The sequence below is a fragment of the Coenobita brevimanus genome, chromosome 45, assembly GCF_032717465.1.
Source record: "Coenobita brevimanus isolate Jiangsu-jjx chromosome 45, ASM3271746v2, whole genome shotgun sequence".
Lineage (NCBI taxonomy): Eukaryota > Metazoa > Arthropoda > Malacostraca > Decapoda > Coenobitidae > Coenobita > Coenobita brevimanus.
Window position 1 is genome coordinate 35,469,184 of NC_136998.1, and position 20,919 is coordinate 35,490,102.

At 41.8% G+C, this 20,919-nt stretch overlaps 1 pseudogene; it reads right to left on the bottom strand.

The window, feature by feature from the left end:
- Positions 1–20,321: 20,321 nt before the first annotated feature.
- LOC145398585 (5S ribosomal RNA) lies at positions 20,322–20,435 on the bottom strand (annotated as a pseudogene).
- Between the last annotated feature and the right edge of the window lie 484 nt (positions 20,436–20,919).

Consider the following 20,919-nt stretch of genomic DNA (forward strand, 5'->3'; position numbering starts at 1 on the left):
AGGGAGACAGAAGACAAAAACAAAAAGGGAGGGACTGACGGAGAGAACAAACGACGGCGATTGATAAAACAAACATACAAATTGCAACACGAAAGACAGAAATGTAAAAAAAACAGAACACAAAGTCTGAAAGATGGAAAACGGAGAGACAGACAAACTTAAAGGCATTTCCTCCCAACTAGTTCTGGCAGTCGTTATTCCTTAATAATAATAATAATAATAATAATAATAATAATAATAATAATAATAATAACTAGGATGGCACTCAGTACAGCGCATACCTCCACCAACGCCTTATCTCGCAATGTTAAAGAATGTGAAAAAAATGACTGGATCCGCACCTTTATCCGGATCCGCACCACATTTTAATGGAGTGTAGGCTACTCTGAGCCAAGGCCCATTCTTCTACCAAGTTTCGTGGAAATCCTTCCAGTAGTTTTTGTGTAATCTTGCTCACAAACCAACCAACCAAGAAACAAACAAACGGACAGGGGGGAAAACATAACCTCCTTGGCGGAGGTAATAATAATCTGCAATATTTCGGCCAGTACTCACCCCAAACTCTTATCATAAGAATCAGGAACGAAGCCTCACCTGTAAGAAGATAAAGAGTGATTAAGATAACCTCCTTGGCTAAGACAGACATTAATTAAGAAGTGAGATCGCGTATTGGTAATAACTACAAAGTAAACTGTATTTCTATCTTTTTGTAACTGATGTTCATATTAATAATGGGTTTGCCTGAGCTTTTTGTTGTTTTTGCTGTATACTGTATGTTGTTATGGATATTGTTCTTGCTGCTGTAGTAGGTGTAAGAGAAAAGAGACAGGAAATCCGGCCTAGAGAAAGTGCCAACGTTCATAAGAGAGACAGAAGGAAAATGTGGGTAAGGGAGAGACTGACTAAGATGAAGCTGAAGGAAAGCCGAGAAGTGCTGCATTCTACCAAATCAATGTGGGTCTCTCTCTCTCTCTCTCTCTCTCTCTCTCTCTCTCTCTCATTAAAATACATACATACCTACGACAAACAGTGACATCAGTCAAAGTGTACCTTTTACTAATATTTGAAGACCATTTTCTGGGTAAGACATATACGTGGCAAATAAATAACGCAAAATCATGTCCACTATATAAGATAAACAAGAGAGGCATGGTATTCCACACTGTTATTTAAATGTATAATGAAATGCCTAGGGAAAGTGAAAGAAGTGGAGACAACTAAAAAATAATAATATGAAGACGAAAAAGGCAAAAACTGCAAGAGAAAGTATGTCTATAACTTAATTACTCGTGTGAACCTACAACTGGAGACAAACTACAAGCCATCTAGCAATGACAGACGTTGTGATGAGTCCTGTACCTCGTTACCTACACTATAATTAATAACCACATAATTGCAGTAGAGAAGGTGATGGGAGAATGAAAGGGAGGCCGTGGACAAGTTGTTCTTCACCCAAGCCACAGTTAACAGCCATATAATGATGAACTTTGTACCTCATTAAGTACACCACAGTTATTAATAACCACATAATCACAGAGAGAGAGAGTTGATGGGAGGATGAGAAGAGAAGACCGAGAACAAGGCCAGCCTCGTCATTCACGCAATGATTACAAACCACATACACTATGCAACTCTCTCTCTCTCCTTCTCTCATATATATATATATATATATATATATATATATATATATATATATATATATATATAGATATATATTTCTTTTTTTATTTATTCATCTATGTATATATTAATGGCCTATATTTATTTATTTATACATATTTATTCATACAAAGCACGTCCTTGTAAATACTTCCAGAGTGGAAGAGTGGACTAGATCACCACTTATCAGACATCAGCACTGCTTAGGCAGTAATGAAAACAGCATTCCATTCCAAGAACCCTGTCTCCCATTCCGCTCGTCCAGTTTATATTCCTTTCCATTTCCCTCCCTCTCTTTTCATTCCCCCCACCCCTTAACCTCCCTTTCCCTCTTCCCTTATTCAGCGAAAGGGTGCGGTCAGCCTCGTCAGATTACTACCACTTCAGACCGATCGCCTAGAGATTTTCTTTGGTGAAACTGCTATTGAGGTGAAATTCGGCTCTAAGACCATATTCACAGCCTTATTACAGTTATCATTAGAGTTATTTATTCAGTACGATGAAAAAAAAAATGGTTAAATTCTGCATTTCGCTCTTCTTGTCCTTCCTGCTTAAGTATATCCTGTAGTACTTTATTCTTAACTTAGCCCAGATTTTCGCCTTTGTGTTGCATATTTCACGAGGCTCAGTGGCAGCAAAAGAAATGCTACGATTCTACATCTTTTCCTTGCCACTTCTTCTTGATTACTACTATATTCTAGTGTTAATATACTGTTACATCTTCGCGTTCAAGATGCAGAGATGGTAGTTTTAGGCCAGGTTAGAATAAAAGGAGTATCGTTACGTCAGGGAATTGGTCAAACGTTTGTGGATCCTGCCCCTAGACGAGTGTGCAGCCGCGATCAACATACCCTTTTACTGTTTGGGGTTCGGAACAAATGAAGCGTGATCCAATCCCACCTGATTAGCGTTGTCGATTAGGTTAACATAATCCCCTTACCGCTGGACACGGTTTCGTGATGGTGTGGGTAAAGAGATACAAACTTTACCTTTTTTTTTTTTTACTCTAACTTTGTCCAAAATTGTCATCTCTTTCATCCTGAATACCGAACTGTAACAAAAGATTAGCACCCGAATATGACGCAGTGCAGTAGTATTGTCTTATTCTGCCGCTGAACTACGTGAAATATACTATAAAATGACGAAAATCTGGGCCAAGGTGAAACGGGTATAACAGAGTCTAGTTTACTGAGATTTGTTGACTTACACTCTTTTCACTTTAACTTGGGCTAAAATAGCAAACTCTCTACCTGAATGCTGAGTTGTAATAAGCGCTGATCACTAAAAATGTAATCTCTCCATATCGTATGCGAAGCTGTAGCGAAGGACTAGCACAAAAGTATGAAGCTGGCCTCGGAGAAGTGCTACTGAAAGGATGCAGAGTCGAAACTCTGTCTTATTCTGCCACTGAGCTACATGAAATAAGTTACCAAAGGACGAAAAATCGGGACAAATTCAGATGAAAGACCCACATCCAAGTCAGGATCTTCATACAATTGGACAAGGTTTCTAGACGCAGTAAGAGATTTACTTAACACTGGGTGCGGTAATGGGTGGTCAGTAACATTTGGGCAAGAGATATTGTGACGGTGAACAGTGAACGGCAGGAGGCTTAAATAACTTCAACTGTTAGAAGGAGTGGTTTTACATTACCTTTCATTTAGTATGGTCCTCAGCTATATGGATTTCTGTGTACATAATCTTATATCTACACACTTACACGTTGCACACACACAGACTGATATAACTAAATAAACAGACGTCCGCACAGGAAAATAAGCAGCTGGAAAAATCAAGACATCTTAAAAACTAAACCATCTCAGAAAATACTGGAAACAGGAAACTAGTCAATCACAGGGCACATCATTAGGAGCAGAAGCTAATGAAGAGAGGATAAGCTTATTTCTCTCTCTCTCATCAGTGCAAGTTCCCTCTCTATCTTCTAGGTACTTCCACTCCCTTCATGGTAATCCTTCCTCCTTCACCCCCCCCCCACAGCCATCACTCCTTCCCTCCCCTTTATCCTCCCTCCATCCCAGACAAACCCTTTCCCCCTTAATTTTCCCCCCTCACCACCCTGCCTTACCCTTATCCTCCAAGGCTCCCCCTTACCCTCCCTTAACCTCCCTCTCTCTTATTGTACCTGATCCTCTCATCTATTATACCCATGCAATCCCCCTGTCACTCATTCCCCTTTCTTCCCCTCCCCATTGTGCTTCCCGTTTTCCCTATCTTTACCCTTTCTTCCCCTCCCCATTGTGCTTCCCGTTTCCCCTATCTTCACCCTTTCTTTCCCTCTTCCTTTCATTCCCACTCCCCTTTCTACTTCCCCTCTTCCTTACTCTCCTTCCCTCTTCACTTTCCCCTTCCCGCTTTCTCACTTTCCATTATGTCTCTCACTTCCTCTCGTCCTTCTACTCTCACTCTCTTTCACCCCCGTCCTTCATCCTTTTTCCCTTCCCAATATCTCACTCCCCATTATCTCTCTCACTTCCTCTCCCCCTTCTGCTCCCCCTCTCCCTTAACCTCCCTCTCTCTCACTTCCCATTCACTTTCTCACTAATTCTCCCCCTTCTACTCACCTTCTCCCTTACCCTCCCTCCCTCTTCCCCTTCCCCTTCAATCTCTCTCACTCCCTCTCCCCCTTCTCCCCTTACCCTTTCTCTCTTCCCTCCTTCCCTTTCCCCTTCCCCTCTCTCACTCCCCATTATCCCTTACACTCCCTCCACCTCCCTTTTCCCCTTTCTTCTCTCTCTCTCTCTCTCTCTCTCTCTCTCTCTCTCTCTCTCTCTCTCTCTCCATTATCTCCCTCACTCCCCATCCTCGAAGCCTTACAAGGACTAATTTAGGAAGAGCCTGAATTCAATTGTAAAGAGATCTGATTGTGGCGAATCCAGGGGTAGTGTGGCGCTGGTCGGGACGGATCTGTTTTCGAGTTCAAAGGTAAACCATATTAATTTTTTATTAGGTCTCCACACCATAATATGCAAATGTACTGTATTTGTGCCCTCTCTCTCTCTCTCTCTCTCCCCCCCCCTCTCTCTCTCTCTCTGATCCTGATCCTGTTTGCAATATTGGATCCCCCTGTATGGCTTTGGTATTGGACGCCGTGCAGTTCACGATCACCTTCCCTATTACCCATTTCCACCCTCCCTAGCTTCATGTATTTCCACCCTCTTCTGAAATGGCCTCTGTGAACAATGTAACTAGTGTGTCGGGAGATTACTTTTAATCCTTTAGTTGTGAATAAATTATCTATGGTATCAAACACTTCTTTTAATATATATATTTTCATCTCTGCGTACTCTAGGTCTTTCTAATAACTTCTGCATTTTTTGTTTAATTCCCGTAAAAATGTTTACTATTCTTGTCATTATTTTATACACAACAGCACTTCTTCGTTCCATATGTTCTATTTCCGTATACAACCGGACATTATCACGAGTTACTGCAAAAAAATGATATAAATCAGCACGATCATTTATCAAGTTCCCGGTACAGTACTCTAAACCATTTGGCACTCACTGTAACACAGGCTATGGAGCTACATGCCACAGGTTTAATTTCACCAAACGTAAGGTCTCGATATTTCTTCTTCTGATGACGTTTCCATCAGGACAAAACGAGGTAGAGATAAGGTACGACAATATATTGGGAGGTTCACTGGAGAGCAGTGTGTCGTGGGATGGGATGTCGTTTACCGAGTAAGGACAGAGACTGCTGGAGGTCCAATTGTCGAGGACACCACTCACTTGATGCGGGGTGAGGAAATGGATGAATATATAAACAATCAGCCACTTAAATACTGTGACGTCTTTATATATACAATTCTTGCCATCTCCAGACTCCTTTTTTCCAGTATAGGAGAGAAATTTCGAAATGAACGTGTTTGATGCTGTCTTCACTGATTCCCTGTAATATCTGAGATAGTTGTTAACTTCAGTAAAATTGTCTGGTGGTGACCTAAGTGCTGTCAAAAACTGGCCACTATAGTGAAGGAGGTAAACGTCTTTTAACTATAAGAATATCTTTATCGGTCCCTCAGATTTTCCTTTATATGTCGAATGGCCGAGGTTCACTCATTTACTCGATTTCCATTTCATTAATTTACATCAACATCCCATACCACGGGCTGGAGAAACTAAAACAACGCTTCAAAAAAAAAAAAAAAAAAAAAAGTAAAAAAAGCCAAACAGGAGGGATAAGAGAGACAGACACTGAACTGAGATGGCACAACACGGAAACAGGACCCTCAAGACAGCATCAAGACAGCCAGCCCCTCCCAAGCCTCCTCCTCTACAACCCTTCACGCCGGGTCTGTATATGGGCAGATTGCTTTGATAAATTAGCAGGCTAAGGGGGACGAGATGGCAGGGAAGGGGACCGTGGAGGTAACGAAGGGAGAGGCTTTGTTAGTGTCTTGTTGATCTCTCTCTCTCTCTCTCTCTCTCTCTCTCTCTCTCTCTCTCTTTCTCTCCTACCCTTTCCATTCCAGATCATAGAATAATGTTATCATTCTCACATAACTCCAATCAACATACACACTTTGATTACTATGTTCAGAACTGGTCATGACATATTACAATAAGGAGACAGCAAAGAACGTAAAGCACACTGTCAAAAAAGATACCCAGACTGACAAACACACAAATCACGCACTTAAAGGAAATCGAGAAAGGTCATAATGAAAAACTAGTTATATATACAGTATTTCACACTGGACATAACTGTATACTAGAAATAATGGTTCTATAACTAATGACAACGTTTCTAATTCTAATGATGCAAATACTCACTTCCTAACCTGATGCGTAATTGCATGTAATAAATTGCCCGCTGATAAAGTACGTTTGCTTACCAACTTATAAACGACGACTGAAACAGTACCGTACCTAACCTCATAGCAGGGTACCTCTTACAGTGAATTATGCTTAAGGTTAACACGTAGAACAGATGGCATGGTAATAGTCTGTCCTATAACAAATGAGCTGATTGGTCCTTTGCGGCTGGCTTCATTTTGTACTCCTCTGTATTCCTGCTCCTCTCCCTCCCTCTCTCTCTCTCTCTCTCTCTCTACGTATAAAACAAATGGGCTTATAGGTCTGTTGTGGTTGGCTTCATTTTGTACTACTTTCTATGCCATATTCTCTCTCTCTCTCTCTCTCTCTCTCTCTCTCTCTCTCTCTCCTCCCCAAAGCCAAAACATTACGAGCTACCTCAGTCACCACCACCCTCCCTCTATTACAACACACCTCAATTACCTGGGCCATCAATATTAATAATTACCCTCATTTAGCGCCCTGGGTTATGTGATACTTAGTGATTAATGAAGCCTCTCAATACCCTCTCTTACTGGTGACAGCTGGGAGGCTCTAGAGATTAAATACTACATGAAAAAGAAGATGGAGAAGAGAGATGAATAAAAAAAAAAATGAAAAAAAGATGGAGGAAAGAAGGATGTACGAAAAAAGAAAGAGAAATAAAGAGAGAGAGAGAGATGGATGACGTGTGTAAATTCTGATCTGTACTTTCACTCCCGGCTTCTTTAAGTTTTATATCCCTTGTGAAAATTAATATAAAAAGAAACTGTAACTATCAAAACATGTAAGAGAGAAAGATGGGTAAAAGAGTTTATATTGCATCTCTCTCTCTCTCTCTGACCCTTCTTCCCTGACATTTTTATCCACCCCGTTCCCTCCGTCTCTCGTCCTTCTTACTCAGCTTTCTCTGCTTCATCTTCCTTTCCCCTCTCCCTAATTCCCCATTCCCTCTTTCCCTCTACCATCTCCCTTCCAGCTTCTATGTCATCTCCCTCTTCCCCTCTCCTTTCTCTTTCTCTCTTCATTCTCTTAATCTTCCTCCCTCTTATCTTCTCCCACCATCTCCTGGATCTTCTTCTCCCTCACCTCTCTCTCTCTCTCCGCTTCTCTTTATCCCGCCACCCCTCCCCTCCTCCCTTCTCTCCCCCTCCTCCCATCCCCCCCCCACCTGCCCCATCGCCCCCTCCGGCTTGTGTCGTGCAATAAAGGGACCACAACCTGACACTCGCATATTACCTCGGCTATTTTTATCTTCCTTGTTTGGCAGTCGCTTCTCCTCGATGATAATACTTTTTATTTGGATGGATCATAACAGATGAATGTAGATAAAAAGATGGGTGGGGCTTAAAGTGAAAACACGAGGGAACCCGGCTTGAGATGATTTTATATATATATATAAATTCACACATACACACACACACACACACACACACACACACACACACACACACACACACACACACACACAAATATATATATATATATATATATATATATATATATATATATATATATAATGAGAGAGAGAGAGAGAGAGAGAGAGAGAGAGAGAGAATTACACACAATCTCCTGGAAAATGGGAGATGAAAGCAGAGTCTTATCAGAAGGATGATTAGGAGTTCATATGATACCCTGGCCAGAGGGGATGGAGGAGAGACGGAGGGAGGGAAAGTGGAAGAGAGAAGGAAGGATGGAAAGTGGAGGGATGAAGGGAAGGGAGGAAGAAGGGAGGGGAGGGAACAGGAGGGGAGGTGAAGGGAGCGGAGAGGAAGGGAAGGAAAGAGAAGGAATGACATAAAGGACGATACGATGTAATGAAGTGAGAGGGAAAAAAAAAAAAAAAAAAGACATGAAGAGATGAGAGGAGAGGCAGCGGTGGGAAGTCTGGTGAAGAGAGGAGGAAGGAGGAGAACAAATGAAAGAAGAAAGGCGAAAGGAAGAGAGGAGAGGACTGAGAGGAAGCCGGGAGAAGAGAGAAGGGAAATAAAGAAAAAAAGAGGACACGAGAAGAGGAGGGACAGGAAGGTGATAGAGGAAAGGAGGGAAGAGAAGAGAAGAGAGAAGGGAGAGGAAGCCGGGAGGGTGGTAGGGAGGGAAGGAAAAGTAATGAGAAACGAGAGCTGGTGACGGGAGGGGAAATTGGGAGAGGACAGAAGAAAAGTGCTGAAAAGAAACTGAGTCAAAAATGGGAAGAGACTGGGGAAAAAGGAAGGGGCGGGGGGCAAAAGAGGAAAGGTGAAAGACTGATGAAGAGAGAAAGAGAAAATGAAGAGACCAAATGGGTTGGAAGTAGGAGGAAATCGAGAAAGAATAAAGGGGAAAAAAAGAATGGGGGGGGGGGGACAAGAGGAAAAGTGAATGGCTGATGAAAAAAGAGAGGTAAAATGAAGAACAAAACTGGGAAGGAGAGGAAATAAAGAAAGAACGGGAAGGGAAAATATAAGAAAAGGGGTAAAAGTAAGGAAAGAAAAGTACAAAAATGACGCAGGGACTGTAAACATACTCGCGTCAAATAAGGAAAGAATGGTAATGCAGAAGAAGAAAATTCAGAACAAGTAAATGTAGAGATGGAAGAGGAAAAAGAAAAAAAATACATACATACGACACGGGATAACCAAATGCAGAATAAGATAAACAGAACAGGAAGAGCATGCAGAAGAAGAAAATTCAGAACAAGTAAATGTAGAGATGGAAGAGGAAAAAGAAAAAAAATACATACATATGATACGGGACAACCAAATGTAGAATAAGATAAACAGAACAGGAAGAGCGGGGTAAAAAAAAAAATGATGGAAGAGAAAGCACAAATTACGATGCAGCAAAGGAAGAAAAATAACCACAGGAAGTGATGAGTATGCAAGAAATAACTGACTGAATACAAGACGAAAACACACACACACACACACACACACACACACACACACACACACACACACACAAAGCCGAAGCATGTAAGGTGAGCAAGTGTGAGTATGCGAAAAATAAAGACAACAGAGGCACGAAATAACACACAGAATTCTGGAAGGCGAACGGAGGAACTAGCTAAGAACAGGAATTACAGGGAAAGGAGGAAACAAAAAGGACTGAGAATTGGGTGGGGTGTTAGTCTGCAAGTAACTGGATGAAATAGTTAGGGATGAGATAGGTAAAGAAATTCAACTAATATGCATAACAAAATAAAAAACAGAGGAAAGTAAGATAAATCAACATAAACACAAGGAAGATCTAAAATGCCAAACATACAATTAGCTAACACATACACAAGAAAGAAAGACAAACGTGAAAACAGTGGCAAAAATTCAAAGAACAAACACATATAGAATAAATGAATAAAAACAAGAATACTGAGGGAGATAATAAAAGCATAATTACCAACTCATGCATCCAAAATTAAAGGAAAATACCCCAGAGAATGAGTTAACAAAATTAATAAATCAATGTTGTTTACTTGTTTTACTCTGTCAGTTTCTCCTGTTTACATTAATTTCTTGCGCAGTTACTCGGCACTCCACATACCAGCACATATCTTCAACGCTACCTCCACCGTCCATACTGAATACATGCTAGGGACTATCATTCAGGACTGGTGTGATGGTGTTAGCGGGGTTGTTTTTATGACACGTCAATGGGTCTTGAGGACGATCAGTAAAGCTTGTTTTAAATTACGAGTAAATGGACGATTAAGTGAACGGGGTCAAATGGAAGTGAGAAAGAAATGAACAAGTGGTGCCAGGCACAACAAACCTTGCCCAACTGCAGTTATTTTAGTACTGTTAAATACTGACTCGGTACTGCCATTCAGCGTCAGTAAACAATTAAAGTCTATAGGCCCCTGAATATCTATGACCTTGATTTTGACCTTTCAAGGTCACTTAAGGTCAAAGGTCTTGGTGCCAAATGAAAGCCCATATGGGAGTTCCTGTATGCCGATACCGGTAAATCAACCGGTTTCAAGTTACAGCCCTTTGAAAATCCATAACCTTGACTTTAGGTCACACGATTACCTCTAAAATTTTATAACTTCCTTTTGGGACCAGTGCTCATATATCCTGAAAGTTTCATGTAATTTCATTCAGCCGTTTTTCCGTAATGTTGTCAACAAAAAAAAAAGAAAAATGAAACAAAGAAACAATGAAACAAAGAAACTCAATCAACAACAATACCTCGTCAGACTCCGTCCCGGGCGAGATAAAAATAAAACGAAGTGGATATTCGATAATGGATAAACACAAGAGACATGAAACAACAGCAACGACCCTCTAAACATACGTAGTAGAATTAGAGGATAATATACAAAAGAAAAACAAATACAGAGAAGGATGGAAAGGAATGGTAAGAGAATGCGAAACACGGATAAACAAAATACCTTTCAAATTCCCGAGGGGTTTAAAAGGGAAAGAGAAAATCTAAGTGAAGAACAAAAAGAAAATAAGTGAAAATCAAAGAGAAGTAGATATGCATGAAATGAACGAAAACCGGAGATACGAGACAAAAAGAATATGAAACAATGTTTGAACTTGAGCAGTGAATTTGCATGAGATTAGAAAAATAGCAAGTAATAATAATAATAATAATAATAATAATAATAATAATAATAATAATAATAATAAGAAGAAGAAGAAGAAGAAAATATAAAAAAATGGAACAAGTATGCAACTTACGAAAGAGTAGCAGGACATGAGGTAGAGATGGCAGCTAAAACTTAATAAAAGAGTAGGGGAATCTGAAGTGAATTACATAAAGAAAGAAGAATGAAATGAGGGAACCAGGAAGAATGTAGAAGAATGCTATTGGTATGCAAAGATCTGATAAACAGAAGAGGCATGAGTATGAAAATAACAAGTAAAAAAATAATAAAGAAAAATGAACTGAGGGAACAATAATGCATGCAAAGAACTGATAAAGAACTGATAAATTTAAGATATATGAGGGAGTAAAATAGTAAGCCTATATTTACGAGAGATGTTAAGGATAATATAGCAAATAATAAAAAAAAAAATGAAGACGCACCAAACTGAGGCAAAGAATGGTGTGGGTATGCTTGGGATGGAGAAAGACTGGAGATAGGAGACAGGAAGAGATAAGGAAAAATCTGAGAGAGAGAGAGAGAGAGAGAGAGAGAGAGAGAGAGAGAGAGAGAGAGAAATTACTCGTATACCCCAAATGCATCCAAACTAGACAGACCTCAAACAAACACACATCCACACACGTACAAAGAAACGAGGTATGTTGAAAGGAGTGAGGAGGAACGGAGGGCAAAGGTGAACATAAACATTCATAAACATTCAGGTGGGAAGGCCGTACTGAGGATGCCGGGTAGAATAATTATCTATCTGGGTCTTGCAACACGTCTATTCCCTTGAGAGTTCATCCACGGTGGTCGAAAGAGAGAGAGAGAGAGAGAGAGAGAGAGAGAGAGTATATCTAGGTTCTTCTAGTGACTTGAATCTTCTCTATAATATTACATGTTCTTTGAAATTGCCACAAACTTCACCTAAAACGTCTCTCTCTCCCTCTCTCTCTTTCTCTCAGGAATCTTAAGTTTCTCTAAATTCTCTTCAGTATCCTCTGCAATGTATCCAAGATTTGTTCTAAGTTACTCCAAGCTCAAAAATGCTTCCACACGATTCTCAATTACCACCACGTTTCGCTATATTTCTTATCTGCAACACCAAACATTATTTTTTTTCTATTAAGATACTGATTTGGTGACTGGATTATTATCAAACTATACTCGCTCTACTCTAACCTGGCCTAAAATTATAATCGCTCCATCTTGAATGCTGAATAGTAACAACAGCACTAGAAAATGGTGCTAGTCACGAGAAGGTGCTATGGAAAGAATGTAGAGCTATGGTGCTAGTCATGACGAGGTGCTACTGAAAGGACGTAGAGCTATATTTCTTGTCTTGAGGAGGTGATTTGGAAACGATGTCAAGCTATGGTGCTAGTCATGAGGAAGTGCTCTGGAAAGGAGGTAGAGTCATAGCAATGTCTTTTTCTGACACTGAGCTACGTAAAATATGCCGCAAAACGATGAAAATCTGGGCCATTAAAGCAGAAAGGGTACAGTAAAGGGAGTCCCTATATTGCTGTTAAACCCTAAAGTACCCGCAAAGTTCCCCCTATATTGTAACGGCTCCAAGCTTCTTAAAAATTCCTACGTGTTCTCTGCTCCCCACCAACAAGACGTAACAGCTTCCCTACAGTTCTTTCACCTTTAACCTGCTCCAGATTTTCGTCCTTTTGCAGCTTATTTCACGTAGCTAAAAAGCAGAGACAATGTTATGGCACTACATCCTTTTCACAGCACTTCTCCGTGACTAGCATCGTATTCTAGTGTTCATCTGCTGTTATAAATCAAAATTCAGGATAAAAGGATGGCAATTCAAAGCCAGTCTGAAGTGAACAGAGTATAATATCACAACACAGCATCCGAATGTGATATCCTTAGTGTCTCAATATGAAAATAAACTTGCTTTTAACATTTGCCAGCCTAGTTATTATAATTTTTTGTGTTCTAGTCGAAAAAACAAAAGAGGTGAGGAAGGCATGTTTACTCAGGAAAGCCAATATATCTGTTCTGCTGTCAGTTTTGTGATGGATGAAACTGTTTGGATTTTCAACATCAGCTTTACTTTGAGGTTATGCATGGGGGATGGAGGATGACGTGACTGGGAGGAAGGGTGGAGAGAAAATGAAGGAGAGAGGAAGATTAGATGAGGAGAGGAGAATCGGAAGATGAAGAGAGAGGTAGCGAGATGGGGAAAGGGAGGTGATGGGATAGGAGGAGGATAAAAAAAAAAAAAAAAACGTAAGGCATGCAAATGAGTAAAAGATGGGATGAGGTTAAAAAAGAAACAAAAGTAATTAAGGGGTAGAGGGAAAAATGAAAGCGATTTGGAGAGGAACAGGAAGGAAGGCACGAGGGAATTAGATACGAGGAGGATGAAAGGAAGGAATTGTTAAGGATATGAGATGTAAGAAAGATCCGGAAAGAACGGAAGGAATAGGGGAAACAATAAGAAAAATGTAGCGAACGGGTTGAATGCGTGTAGCAAAAAAGAAAAAAAAAAGAAAAAGAAAAAAGAAACAGTGACAGGAATATCAATACTCAAAGTCTTACATGGCTGGCTCTGGTGTATCCCAAATTAGGATACTGAAATTAAAAGAGAAAGGAGTGAAAATAAAAATGAATTAGGACGGAGGAGAAACGAATGTAGCGAAGGAAAGGGAGTATGAGAAAGATGTTAATGGTGAGAGGGAGGGTGACAAGGGCGAAGGTAGGCAGTGTGCGAGGAATAAGGAAGTAGTGTGTGAGGTGAATGGGTAGGTTGAAGTGGAGTGAAATCGTTGTGTGGGTTGTATGCAGGGGGTGAGGTGACTGTGGTGGGGTGGAGTGTAAGAAGGGGTGCGTGAGGTAACTGTGGAAGGTGTTGTGGAGTAGGTGGGGTGGGGCGTAAAAAGGAGTGGGTATGATTAGTGGTGAGGTACTGTGTGTGTGTGTGTGTGTGTGTGTGTGTGTGTGTGTGTGTGTGTGTGTGTGTGTGTGTGTGTGTAAAATTATCCGCTCCTCCCTCTCTCCAATCACCCCATTCACTTCACTGTCTATCCTTTCTCGTGTATCTATCCACCCATACTTCTGTCCTATCCACCTCTCTCTCTCTCTCTCTCTCTCTCTCTCTCTCTCTCACCACTTCCCTTTCAGCCTCCGTTGCCCTGGACTGGTAACATGTGACCTAATAGAGCGGTGGACAGGAGGCTAGGTATTCGGGCCTCTCCTCATTATTAGCCATCCTTTCTCCTAACCATTCCCTCCATCTCCTATTCATATTCTCTTTTATCATTTCTCTCTCTCTCTCTCTCTCTCTCTCTCTCTCTCTCTCTCTCTCTCTCTCACACACACACACACACACACACACACACACACATACAGTCTTCCCACCCCTCCCTTTCCTGCAGCGTTGCGTCGTGCCGGACTGGTGACCTGTGACCTAGTGAAGGGTGGGCATTCTGGGCACGTGGTGTGGGTAGACGGCCGCGACAACCACTGCATTCTGTGTGCGTGGGGATGCAGGAGGTGGGGGGAGGATGGAAGAGAGAGAGAGAGAAGTGTGTGAAAAGGGAAGGGAAGGGAAGGGCTGGATGGGGAGATGCATATGAAGAGGAAAGGAAAAGTATTAAAGGGGAATGGGGAACGGAAAGGATTGAAAGAGAAGAGGGAAAGGAAGTGGATGAAAAATGAGGAATTTGAGAGAAAAGAATAAAAGGACGTAATGAGGAAAAGGGGTGATGAAGGCAATGAGGGTGGATATGAGAAAGAGAAGTAAATTCGAGAAGAAGAGAAAAGTGGGAAGTGAAAAAGTACAGGGGTTATGAGGGGGGAAGGGTAGAGGGGTGGTAAAGGAACGGATGGATAAGAGGTAGCGAAAGGGAGAGAAGGGAGGTGGGGGTTAAGAGGAGAAGAGAGAAAAGGGAGGACTTGTAGAGAGGAAAAGGAGTGGAGTGTGAGAGGGAAAGGGAGGTGGTGAGGAAAGGGGTGGTGAGGGAGAGGAAAGGGGGGGAGGCTATAGGGTGTGGAATGGGAAGAACATGCATGGAGAGTGATAGTGATGGTGGTAGGTAGGGATGAGGGGAAAAATAACAAAGCAGAGAGGAGAGGAAGTGGGGTGAGAGGGATGGTGGAGGGGAAAAGGGGGGAATTGAGGTGTAGAGGGAATTGTAATGGAGGGATTGAGGGAAGGTAGGAGAATAAGAAAAAGTGACAAGAAATTGGACAAATGAAAATAAGGGACATGGGATTGCTGTGTGGGGAGGGAAGGGAAGATAATGGGTGAGGGGAAAACGGGTGAGGGAAAAAATGAGTGATGGAAAGTTAAAGGCAAAGGAAGATAATGGGTGAGGAAAGATAATGGGAAAAATAATGGGTGAGAAAAGATAATGGGCGAAGAAATGGGAGAGAAGATAGTGGGTGAGGAAGATAATGGGTGAGAAAATGGGTGAGAAAAGATACTGGATGAGGAAATGGGTGAAAGAAGATAATGGGTGAGGGAAGATAATGGCAAAGATAATGGGTTGGGGAAGCTAATGAATGAAAGAAGATAATGGGCTTGGGGAGATAATGGGTGAGGGATGGTAATGGATGAGGGAAGAAAATGTGAGGAACGATAATGGGTGAGGGAAGATAATGCAGGAAGTGGGGGGACGTGAGAGGAAAATGATGGGTGAGGAGCTGGCAGAAGGTGAAGAGAAGATGAAAGGGTATTGAGAACAGTGAAGATGAGGAGCTGGCAGAAGGTGAAGAGAAGATGAAAGGGTATTGAGAACAGTGAAGAGGAAGGAGGAAGAGTTGGATTGAAGGGAGGACGAAAGAATGATTGAAGGTAATGAAGGAGTGGAAGGAAAATGATGGGAGGAAATATTGAAAAGAATGAATATGGAGGAAGCGGAAATGCGTAATAAGGCGATGAGGACGAATAACCAAGGGAGAAAAACTGAACATGGATTATTGGTGTGTGTGTGTGTGTGTGTGTGTGTGTGTGTGTGTGTGTGTGTGTGTGTGTGTGTGTGTGTGTGTGTGTGTGTGTGTGTGTGTGTGTGTGTGTAAGTGAACCATATACTGTAGGTAAAAGAGTGAATGTAAGATGCACACTGAAATCATCCATCAATTCTCTAACTATATGCAGAAACACCAAACATATCACCGAGTCATGAGGGAATATCAAATTATAATTAAACAGAGACCCCCACTAACTTCTCCACTACTACATGAAATACGATCCTTTCCTCGTCTTGGATATATTTTTACAGGAAGAAGTAGACAAGGGAAGATTTTGCACTCCTTTCCTTGATCATCCTGGACAGTCATAACCTGTCGTAATTTCCGTATCATAACTTAGGATTTATTTCATTAAGTTATAAAAGGACAGACTGAGAGAGAGAGAGAGAGAGAGAGAGAGAGAGAGAGAGAGAGAGAGAGAGATTCAACCTCTTCGTCCCTCTTACAAATAAAAACCTGAGTTACGACAGGAAATTGATCGTAAGTGCGTTTGTGTATCCCGATCCTGGTCGTAGCAAAGACATAATCATCCGGTGATAAGAAGGATATAATCTGTCGCGAAAAAAATCACGAAATAGTATAGAGGAAAAAATCGTCAAGGGGTTGCACGAGAAATCTGACTGACGGATGCTGGGATGAAACTGTGTGGCGGTAGCAAGGATGAAAAATGTCTTGCGGATGATGGGTCTGACAGTAGGAAGAATAAAATCACCTGAATGTAGAAAGAATGAAATGCGAGAAACGTGCTTGTACTAAAAGGGGTTCGTTCCAGCCCCCACTCTGCCCCCCCTTTCAAGACCTCGGGAAGTCGGATTCGGTTGAGATAAGCGGTGGGGAAAAAAAAAAAAAAAAAAAAAAAAACGAAAAAGAACAGCATGGACTTTTATGCAGTGTTTCGTGTTTACCCTTGAGAGTGAAAGTGGGCGTACCGTAAGGCGCGTTTAATGGGGGTTTAATGGCGGTCAGGCCTGCCATCATGGTACCATTCTCCTTCACACTGCCGAAGTACAGGCTGTAAGTTTATATAAAAAATTGGGACTCATTTACGTGTTCTATTCTGCCATCACCAACCCATTTAAAAAAAAAAAAAAACAGGGTAGCAATTAATCTCCTTTTACACATTTCGGTACACGATGGGGCACGAGGCTGAACTACCAACCAACTTACCTGACCGCACTTCTACATGACAGGTAAATTTCAAGTCGTCTCTACAGTTGAGGTGACTGATTTAAGGCTGACGTGGGTTTGGGTGAGGGTTCAAAACTTCAAATGTGTATGGATATAGAAATGTTATATGGATTAGGCTGTGGATGAGAAATTACATAAGCATGGGTGGGTGTGAGTGCTGGCGTGAGTGAGTGGGTGGGTGGGTGGGTGGACATGACATGAGTGTGACAGGGCTGTCTTGGGTAGGGTCAAAGGTGGGAACTGACTTGGGAAAGAATGTGGATGTGGAAGAAGGTAGGTGGTGGTGTGGGTATGGGTTGAAGTAGTGTGCTGTGAGTGAGAATTGGTGTGGGTATGGGTAAGGGATGTCACTGGCAAGGTCGTGGATAAGAACTACCTTGGGAGATGAGTGTCTGTATGGGTGTAGGCTGACATGGGAGTGGGTGACAGATGAGGTGAAAATGAGTGTACATGATACTTACTGTGGGTGTGAGTGAGGGTTAGCGTGGGTGTGGATGAGGGATAGTTTGGGGTGAGGTTGAAGGTTGGTGTGGATGTTGGTGAGGATCAGCGTATGTGTGGATCTCGGTGACGGTCAGTATGGATGTTGATATGGATGCGGAGTATAGGTGAGAGAAGAATAACATGATTACAAGGTGGATGATGATCTTGGTGTGGATGGGAACTAGCATGGGTGTGGATGAGAGGTGGGTGTGTGGGTGCGGGTAAGGCCAGGCGTGGGTGTGGGTGAGATGAGGTGAGTGGGGCTGGTGGGCTTGTGACAGTGTAGTAATTGGATGGGTGAGCCAGATGTCAGAGGGGTGGAGACACACACACACAGATCATTAGCAACAAGAGCTTCCCCCGACATAAGCCTATTACCTTCCCTCTACCCCTCCCCTCTCCCCACACCGGCTAGACACTACTGCTCTCTCTCTCTCTCTCTCTCTACTAATTTCCCAACTCTTGCATTCAGTTTCTCTGCCAATGCTTTCCACCGCACTCTTTCTCAGTTTACAATTCCCTCCTAAATTTTCATTTTCTTAGCCACTTTGTCTCACACATTTGTCTTTATTCTCATTTACATTCTCTTCCCATCTCTAACGGAAGTATTCTGTCTGTCAAACTTACCGTCGCAAGGTGTTCAAAATCCTTATCTATGTTCATTCTCTATAGTTCACATTCGTTTCTATATTTGTCGCACACTGTTCATCTCTGTTGCTATCGTTTCCCTTACGTTTCTGCTTCTCTCCATCCACAGAAGCAAGTCCATATTTTATTCTAATTCTTGTGTTTACATGCAAGTTTACCCTCTTTCTACCTTTACACTCTCTCCTTCAGTTCCAATCATTATTATCATCATCATCTTCATTATCATATCTCCATCATCATCATCATCATCATCACTGTTTTCCAAATCAAAATTAACTTCATCCTCTTTAAGATAAAACTCTTTCACTTAATATTTATTTATTTTATGCCAAACGCCCGATTCTAGGCTTCACACCCTTCCCTTTATAAAACACACAAAACTCTCCCTTTTTACATTAACACACACACACACACACACACACACACACACACACACACACACACACACACACACACCTTTCTTTTTTAACATCCTAAATCCTTTTCTCTACATTCTTTCCAAACATACTATAAATATTTAAGAATACAAACTTCCTTTAAAACTAGACATCTTAAGTACACACATCCCTTCAACACCAAAGCATCCTAAACACAACTACACATCTCCCTTAACACTTTCTAAACATCTTGGTCACACAAATTTCCTTGAAAATACCCTAAAGAAACTCTCTCTTAAACATCTCCTGCAGAAAGTGACACGCGATATGCACAAACACAATGTCAATGTGCCTGAAAGGGCAACTTCCACGAGGTAAAAGGATATTATCTGAAGGAAACTGGAGAGACTGGAATGACTGTGAGTGGGGGAAGGAGAGGGTGGGGATGAGAGAAGGGAAGGGAAGGGAAGGGAAGACAAGAGAAGAAAAGAGAAATAAAGGGAAGAAAGGGGAAGGAAAGAAGGTTAGGCTAAGGATGCAATGGGGGAGGGAGAAAATGAGTGTGGGGTGGGTAGTCAATGGGGAGCAGGAGGGGGAGGGGAGTATACGTGGGGTGAGTGAGAGGGTCTGAAATGAAGAAGGGAGAGAACTGGAGAAGTACATGTATGGAACAGCAGCGGTAGAGGCGAATGGGAACTGGACAGAGGGAAAGACGAATTAGACTTATGAAAACTGGAAAGTGAATTGCGGAACTAAGGAAGTATAAGTGAAATGTGGGCAAGAATTTTTGGGTAGGGAGTGAATAGTTGTAAATATGGGGAACAAGAATGAAGCAGGCGAATTAGATGGGGCAGGAAGGATGAGAGCGTGGGAGGAAGTAAAAATGCCCATGGGTGAGATGAGTAGGGTAGTATGAGTAGGGGAGAATAGAACAAGAGTAAGATGGGCACATGGTAGTAGGGAAGGAAGGGTGAGAGTGTGAGAGAAGCTAAAAGTATATGTTGGAGGCAAATGGGGGAGAAAAAGTGTAAGGAGGGGAGAGCAGGTCAGGAATGAGATAGCTGAATAGGAGATTGGAGGAGAGGGCTTGACTGGGACTTAAAGGGGGTGGGGATAGGGGTGGTGGTGTTAAAGGAGGGGCAACAGGGGGGAGATGTTACTGTGTCCATTGTGCAAACTGTGGTAACTAATGTATGCATCAAGCAAGTGTGTATACTGATACTTGAATGCCCACCTTAACTTACTGTCATCCTTCCTCTTCCTTTTATCCACGTTATTGTGTGGTCTATATCGTATTACCTCGTTTGAATATGTTTTAATAAGATAGACATCCTAGGCAAACACATCAGATAAAAAAGACGGACAGACAGATAGATCAACAGACAGATAATCAGACATCCCTATACTAAACTGAAAGTCATCCTGACAGGCTGAGACAGACAGATAAAACGTAAATCAACAGGTAGATAATTCATTCATTCATTGCCAGACGCCATGTATCCCAGACGGGGTGGCCAAGGGCTTAGAGTTAATTGTTTTACAGGGAGGGACACTAATCCTCCACCAACCCCACTTGACACGTAGGGATGCCAACAGCATCTGGTGTTCCTAGGGGGTCACCCATCCAAGTACTAACCAGACCCAACGTTGCTTAACTTCGCTGACGGGAAACGGTGTACTCAACGTGGTATGGCCGTTGGCTTAAATTAAATATTGCGAGGATTCGAACCAGCGCTTGCAACTGCGTGAGTACAGCAGCTTACCAAGCGAGCCATGTAGGTAGATGAAAAGGCATTTATATACTATACAGACAGACAGACACAGATATAGACAGACAGATAAACAGGCAGACACACTGATACAGACTAACACACTGAATTATATATATTAGACATACTGTATACATACATATATTCTGTATATATATATATATATATATATATATATATATATATATATATATATATATATATAATAAAATAAATAATAATTTGGTTTTACGCCTGGTATCCCCGAAGGGCTAAGGCGTTACCCCTGGGTAGAAGACTTTTGGACCGGAGCGTGTAGCGTTTTATGACCGGATGCCCTTCCTGATGTCTACCAATGACCCTTGGGTGGATTCGATCCTCCGACCGTTCGGTCAAAGCGGAGCGCTCTAACCCACTCAGCCAAGGCTGCTATATAT